The following is a 6,000-nucleotide window of genomic DNA, read 5'->3' as shown; positions in this document are numbered from 1 at the left end:
TATTTTTTCTCTCAGCCACAGATAAATTTCAAATGGAAAACATTCCAATGCCATCTTACAATATGAACCCAAGAGATAAATTAATTTATTGGAAAATCAAATCCCAAATAATACTCAGTAGGGAAAAAAAAATGACCCATAAGGGGGAAAAAAAAAGCTTTCCATAACTAAAAATGCCATTTATCAGCTCATTAAATCTCTTAGGAAAATATTTTACAGGACTTTAAAGTTTCTTAGTATTCATGAACAAATTTTAATTAAAAGAAAAAGTTGTAAGAAATTTAGTTAATAATGGGACTATATGAATCTTTTTTGGGATGTGTTTTGTTTAATAAAAACATCACTTCATTTGTTACAGTGAATAGTAAATGAGAGGCAATAATTCAAGAGGGATGCAGGAAGCTTTTTCATCCACAAAAGAACACAAAGGACATGTACACTCACCACCCATGCCTTTGCTTTTTTCTTTTGATCTCTGTTCTCTTACCCACATCAGTCTGCTGTTTCCAGAATTGAATTTTTCCTTCAAATTTTGTATTTGTAAGAAGGCTAGTCTGTTAGCTTGCTTTAACAATATGACAGTGCTCCCTAAGTTAGCTGAGGAACCTGAACAAGTCTTCTTTGATTTCAGCTTCATCCCAAGGCCCATAAATGTTTCCCTTTAAAAGCTGCAGGCAAATGAGGTAGAAAGGGCAGAGACATGAGATGGAAACCAGCAAAAGGGCAAAGAGTATGGCTTCTACAACACTAATGGACAGCAGCCTCCCAAGGCTGAAACTGCAAAAAGCAATGTGACCCCGACATAACTGCAAGGAGTACATACCTTCAGTTTCTTCTGCAACATGGACCACAGGGCAAAAATCTGGATGGCAAATGTCACCATGATGAAGGCACGCAGGGACCAGGGGGAAGGCATGAGGCTGGGCAGACAGTAGAAAAGATGGCCATTTTCAAGGCAGTGTGCTGTTCAAAATGGCAGCATTGGCACCATACTCAAAGAAGGCGAGGTAGCCTAACAGCATGAAGACTGACATGGCATAGATGGTGTCAATGCTGACAGATTCTGTAAGGGTCTTTATCACTGGTGAAAAACCAGAATTGAAAGCAATGAAAATCAGAGCACTGGGTCCACCGCTCTTCTACCCTTCACCTCCATCAATGAGATTGAACAAAATGTACCCAATCAATGAAGAAGCCAAGCCAGTCCCAAAAAGCCAGTGAGGTGCCAGAAGACCCTCATCCATATACCACCAAATAACCACAAAAACACAGACACCGCAGAGCTGCTGTACCACAACACTGGACTCAGATATGACAGCCAATATTGGTATTTCTGGGCATAGATATTTTCCCAGAGCTCCTCCAGGAACCTCCAGTCCACCTAGTTATCAGGGAAAGGCTGCCACTCATATAAGGCCTTCTGCCACCTGAACTCCTCGGTGTTAGTTACAGATTGGGCACATATTATCCTCTCCTTCACTCAGGCCAGTTCAATCTCCTTTGCAGAAGTCCATGTGTTCCTGTTCTTTAGGAAGTTTTGAAGTAAGACCTCTCTGGAAATTCCATGCTGTGCTGTGGTTGATAGTCTACTGACGTTTCCTTGTTTTCAAAGGCAGCAACCCAGGGTAAGTCTACAAAGCTGAATTTCTTCTCTGAGGCAGGATAAACACAGCCAAATTCCTTATTTCTTCCATGAAGACCACTATAGGTTTTGCTTCGCAAGCCCAACACCCTGAGAGCCACCCCACCCCCACCCCACAGCTCAGCCCCCAGCCCAAGCATATCATGGCTGCTACCTGGGCAAAAGAGTCCGCAGCACGGAAAAGTACAACCATGCCAGCAGGGTCAGAGACTGGACCAAGGTCGGCTAGGGTAGGGTAGGGCTGGATGTCCCCAGGGTGCTCTACTCTCCCTTAGGGCCTCCCCCACCTACTGCTGCCTCTCACCCAGTCTTGGGTCAGCAAGGATGACAGAAGAGGAGGAGGCCCAGAAACTGCTGCCCACAGCAGAACCACCTGCCCACAATATGCTAGGGCTGCACCTATATGAATCTTAACATGGAGCTAATATTCATTGTTTCTAGTACCTTGTAATCTGTTTAGTTTATTAGGGAGACTCTTACTTAGTACCTACTATGTGTTAATAATTATTCTAAATGTATTGGCAAATAGTAATGGCTTGTATAAAGTTCATGTCTTACAATTCTATTTTCTCACTGTGGTGGAACAAATGGTAGAATAAATGTTTCATTTACTGTTAGTAAAGACAACAGTCTGAATATCTAGAGATACATTATTAAGTCTGGGATTCTGAGTCTTGATGCAGTCTAGATTTGCATTATAGCTTTTCATTTCTAAGTAATCTTCAGGGGATAAATTTTGCCAAATTTTAAAGGAACTGCTTTACTTTTTATGTATAAAATTAGAAATACGGAATTTTTCCTATATTATGATGTAAATGACAATGTATTTTATTTCTGAGATCATAAAATAGTTATACTTAATGAAAATATTGACTCGTGCATTACAGGCAGATCTTATTTTGTTTACTAACTGATTAACTATATTTTATTATCTTTTGACCTTCCAGTGCCTTAAATATGACCATATTTCTTTTACTATTTCTACTAATACATGAATAACAGCTAAGAGAGCAGTTTTAAGAAGTCAGTGTATTGCATGCCTTCTTGGGTTTTTTTCCTCTGTATTTTTACTCTAAGCAAAGTGTATCCCACTGAGAGGTGAAAAGATCTGTGAGCATCTGGAACTTAGTCTGCTGCCACCTGTAACAATCTTCATTAATCTTTAATCCTTTCCCCATTTCCTGAAAAACACTGACAAAATTAATCAGTGACAAAGTTAATTAGAGTTTATTTCACCTAAAATGTCTCATCATCTCCAGTTCTGTGTACTACTGGGCAATGCAGGTTAGAGAGAATATCTATAGTGATGCTTATCAAAGTAATTGAAAAAATTAACCACTTTTCAAAATAAACCAATTTTTTTAGTTCCTAGTTTGGACTGTTTTTTGAGTCAAACTGTGTCCCACAAAAAGATATGATAAAGTTCTAATCCCCAATACCTCTGGATTGAATTTATTTGAAAATAAGCCTTTGCAGGTAGAGGCCATTAGGGTGGATGCTAATCCCATATGATTGATGTCTTTACAAGACAAGTGATGCAGACAGAGGCATACAGGGAAACACTATGTGATGACAGAGGCAAAGACTGGGTTGGATATAGCCAAAGACCAAGGAATTTTAAAGATTACTGGCAACCATCAGAAGCTGAAAGGAAGCAAGGAAGAATTCCATGAAGAAATTAGCAAGACCATGGCCCTGTGAACACTTTGATTTCACACTTCTAGCCTCCAGAATAGTGAGGATTATCTTCTGTTGTTTTAAGCCACTGAGTTCTTGGTATTTTGCTATAACAGCCCTAGCAAACTAATATAGAGTTTAAGCACATTTTAGTCTTCAAGGGAATAAAGACCATGCAGACATGAAATTCCAAGATACACAGTTTTGTGGAGCCAGTAGGTGTGGGCTTAATAGAGGTCAGTAATGCTGTGTTTCTAAGATGTACTGGTTCAGATGGGGAAGGGTGGTTGCTGATTTCTGATTATCTGCAAGTCAACTTCATTTTGAGATAGTTGTACATTTGCATGCTGTTGAATTATCTGTGTACTACTGTATTTCCTTGAACTTAAGAAAGGATCAAAGGTTTAAGCAAAAATTATGTCTGACCCCATTATGTGAGATTCTAGGATGTAAAACAATGGTTAAAGAGGGCTTGATGTTCTCATACAGTTAAGTCTATTATTTTGAATAACACTGTTGAAGAGGAAAACAATCAATGAAACAACAAATTAAGGTTTTATAGGACCTAAATTTATAAAATTTGGTGATTGTGTCCATGATGACTATGAGAAGAGTGTTTGGGTAGGTAATAGTCAAAATTAACTGAACTTTCTGGGAGATGTTAGGAAGTTGATGGGTGACAAGAATGAGCAGAATTTTTTTACATACAAGGTGGTGTCATTTGCATTAGAGAAGTTTTAATTCTTTCTTTTCAATAAATGTCTTTTATTTATTTTTCTTACATAATTGTACTTGATCAAGCCTCCAGTACAATAGTAAATGACATCCTTGTTTTGTTCCTAATTGTAAGGATAAGCATTATCTTTGGGAAAAATGTGTGATATTAAACATACTTTTCATAGATGCCCTTTTTGGTTTCAAGGAGCTCCTTTCTCTTCTAATTTATTGATTGCTTTTATCATAAAAATTCTTGGGTCCTGTCAAAGGCTTTGTACTTTTTTTCATCTATTAAGAATATATTTTTGTACTTTTCCCTATCTATATGTTGTATACAAGGATTATTTTTCATATGTTGTACAAACCTTGCATTCTTGAGATAAATCCCATTTGCTCATCATGTGTGTTCCTTTTAATATGCTGGTAGATTCAATTCACTACCATGTTTTTGATGAATGTTATGACTTGTTTAGAAACAGGTTTGTAGGATTTTTTCCCCTTGTGATATCATCTGGTTTTGATATCAAGGTAATACTGGCCTCATAGCAGGAGTTGGCAAATATTTCCTCTTCATCCATTTTTCTGTAATAGTTTGTAAAGAACTAGTATTGATTCTTTAAATGATTGGTATAATTAGCTAGTGGAGGGGCTGCATTGTAGTGTTGCAGACCAACCAAGCACTTGTGATGCCAGCATCTCATATCATAGTGCTGGTTCTAGTACTGGCTGCTCTGCTTCTAATCCAGTTTTCTGATAATGGGCTTGGGAAGGTAGCAGATGATGGCTCAAGTCCTTTGTCCCTTGCCACCCACATGGGAAACATGGATGGAGTTCCTGCCTCCTGGCTTCAGCCTGGCTCAGTCCTGGCTGTTGCAGCCATTTGTGGAATGAATGTGTGGAAGGAAGATCTACCTTTCTCTCTCCCTCCCTCCAACTTCCCTCCCTCCCTCTCTATCTAAAAAAAAAAAATCAATCTATCATTAAGCAAAATTTAACTAGCCGAAGCCATGAGGTTTTGGGCTTTCTTTTGGTTATTAATCTCTTCATATAACTCTGTTTAGAATCATTTTGATTCAGTTTCATTAGCTTTCATTTCTAGAATTTGTCCATCTCATCTAAGTTGTATAATTTGCCTGTATGAAATTGGTGATAGTGCTTCCTGATAATCCTTTTTAATTTTATGAGATCATTAGTAACATCCATACTTTCATTTCTGAGTCTAGGCATATGACCCTTCTCTTTTATCCTGGCGAATCCTACGTGTTTCTCAACTAATCAATCTTTTCAATGAGCCGTGTTTTTTGTCATTATTTTTTTTCCCTCTTGTTTATCACATTTATTCCCACTGAAATATTCATTGTCTCCTTCCTTCTACTTCCTTTGTGTTTAGTTCTACATCCTCTGTTGTCTTAAGTTGGGACGTTAGGTTATTGATTGGAAATCTTTCCTCTTTGATAATACAGCTATTTTCTGTTATAAATTTTCCTCTAAACATTACTGTAGTTATAGGCAATCCATTTTATGTTGTATATTGTTTTCAATTAACTCAAAATGTTCTCTAACTTACTTCATTTTTTTACTTTGTGATTTTAATTTATCCATTATTGTTTGGGGGTACATTATTTAGCTTCCACATATTTGTGGATTTATCAAATTTCCTTTTCTTTTTAACCTCTAATTTCATACCATTTTGGTAAGAGGAAATGCTTTGTGTGACTTCACCTCTATTAAGTTTATTGAGAATTGTTCTATGGCCTAGTATATGGTATAACTCCAAGAATATTCCATGTGCCCTTGAGAAAAATGTGCATTTTACTGCTGTTAGTTGAAGATGGGTCTATAATTTTTGGTTAGGCCTTTTGCTTTGTTGTCTTACTGAAACATTTTTTCCCTTTTATTTCTATTCTATCCAGTTGTTCCACTCTTCATTAGAAGTAGGATATCAAAATCGCCAACCATTATGT

General features: G+C 37.4%; 1 pseudogene; it reads right to left on the bottom strand.

Moving 5' to 3' along the window:
* Positions 1-593: 593 nt before the first annotated feature.
* LOC127484811 (phosphatidylinositol N-acetylglucosaminyltransferase subunit C-like) overlaps positions 594-6,000 on the bottom strand; it is a 155,261-nt pseudogene continuing 149,854 nt past the window's right edge.

This window comes from Oryctolagus cuniculus, chromosome X, assembly GCF_051225735.1.
Source record: "Oryctolagus cuniculus isolate XC-2025 breed Fujian yellow rabbit chromosome X, ASM5122573v1, whole genome shotgun sequence".
NCBI lineage: Eukaryota > Metazoa > Chordata > Mammalia > Lagomorpha > Leporidae > Oryctolagus > Oryctolagus cuniculus.
The sequence above is the reverse complement of the archived record's forward strand: the minus strand, read 5'-3'. Positions and strand labels throughout refer to the sequence as shown.